Below are 2,023 nucleotides of genomic sequence, written 5' to 3' on the forward strand. Positions count from 1 at the left end.
TCTCCTTTCCTTTTTGTCTCTCCTCTCCTCTCCTTCCCTCTCTTCCCTCCCTTCCCATCCCCTCCTTCCTCCTCTCCCCTCCCCTTTTCTCCTCCCTTCTCCTCCCCTCTCCTCTCTTCTCTTCTCATCTCTCAATTCCCAGAACAAAACCGGTGCTCTCTGTTATTAAAGAAAAGGCTGCATCGCTGTGTTTCACTGTCTGCCTTTTTATCATCCTCCAGGAGGTCATAATGTAACCAGTTTGGCACAGCAAGCATATCCCCTTCTTTATGCTTTTTATATTTAGAGCATGAGCTAGAGGGAAAAATTGACTACTTGTATTTGGGTGCTTGAATGTTTTTTCTTTTTCAGAGTGAGTAAGATAAAATATGCTTGTGCCACACTGTGGGTTTGACTTCACCAAAACGACCATCTAATGGTGGGAAGAGGTTGATCACCTCAACTCTGCTCAGGCTACATTTGAGGATTTTGGAAAGCAGCATTCTGAATGGGCATAGTCATCAATCTATGATCTTCCAGCTTCGTGATTTCATCATATGCCTGAATTAGGGTCAGGTAAAGAAATGCTCAGGTTTTTCCATTCTGGATTGCCTAGAGCCAAGAGGACAGCCTATGCTGAAAACCCACGATTTAGCTGAGACAAATCAAAAACAAATCCTGTGTTCCAAAGTGATAAGCAGCTGATCTGAATGGGATTACTGATACATTTATTTAGTACTTGACCTGTTCCAGGAGATTTGCCTCAGCAAATCGGGCTTAGTTCTCACCACTGTCCTGTGAAGAACACACTATTACTCCTCTTATCAGATAATAAAAAGGCTCAGTGATCAGAAGCCAGGACATGGGGGACTGGGATTTGAACCTGGATTTATTTTATTCCTAAACTTGTGTTTGTTCTACTGTGTCCTTAGGGCACAACCTGGAGATTTCAGTTTACATTCTCATCAGTGGATTTCTGAGATTAAGGTCCCTTTCTTTCAGGCTTATATTTGTGGGAAATTTTCAGGACATTTCAGAAAAAAAAAGGAATACATTGGTATGCTGCTAAGAACAACACTGGGACTCTACTTACTTTCCCTCTAGTCCTTATAAATATTATTGGCAAAAAGCCAGGTTCAAACACATAAACCAGTCATTTCTCCTCAGGACTCAAGCACTGAAACTTGAGTGAATTAAAGTATTGCTCTTGACTGTAAGCATAGGTTCTGGGACACAGACTTAGGCTCCAGTGACAGATATAAGCATGTTACTGCATAGTTTTGAGGCTCAGATTCCTTGTCTATAAAATGGTGATATAAATCACTTTCTTTTTAGTTATTTTGATGATTGAATGTGATAGTCAGCCTAAGTGCCTGGCACAGAAGGGGTTATTCATAAACGATGACATTGTTGATGTCAGAATATTTGAGCTGTGTTTTTGGTTCTTCTTTTAACTTACTCTTAAACCTTTGAATAATCCTTGTATTAGTCACTTTTCTGTTGCATAGAGAAAACGCCAAACACACAAAACTTGAAAGAGAAGAGGCTGATTTGGGCTCATGGCTTTAGAGAGTTCAGTCCATGATTTGTGGGCTCCAAAACAGAAACCGTGTGGTGAAAGGCCATGGCAGAGGAAAGCTGCTCCCTGAATGGTACCCAGGAAACAGAGAGATGGGAGGAGAGAGGAAAAGCAACACATCCTTCTAGATCATGTCCCTAGTGACCCACCCCTCCAGGCCCTACCTCTTAACATATTTGGCTATGAGCTTATCAATTGATTAACCCACTGATGGATGTAATGGTCTCATGATCCCACTCCATTTCAGTAGCCCCACCTTTAAACACATGAAACTTTGGGGGATATTTTAGCTCTCAGCCTTAACAGTTACTTAGTATATATGGAACTAATCTAATGCAAAAACCTGTGTGACAAACAAGGAAAGACCTAGTGCTAAAACAACAAATAATAATAATCCTACAATTGGGGCTGGGGATTTAGCTCAGCGGCAAAGGTGCCTGCCTGGCAAGCGCAAGGTCGTGAGTT

This window comes from Chinchilla lanigera, unplaced genomic scaffold (genome assembly GCF_000276665.1).
Source record: "Chinchilla lanigera isolate Chin_1 unplaced genomic scaffold, ChiLan1.0 scaffold00021, whole genome shotgun sequence".
NCBI classification, from domain to species: domain Eukaryota; kingdom Metazoa; phylum Chordata; class Mammalia; order Rodentia; family Chinchillidae; genus Chinchilla; species Chinchilla lanigera.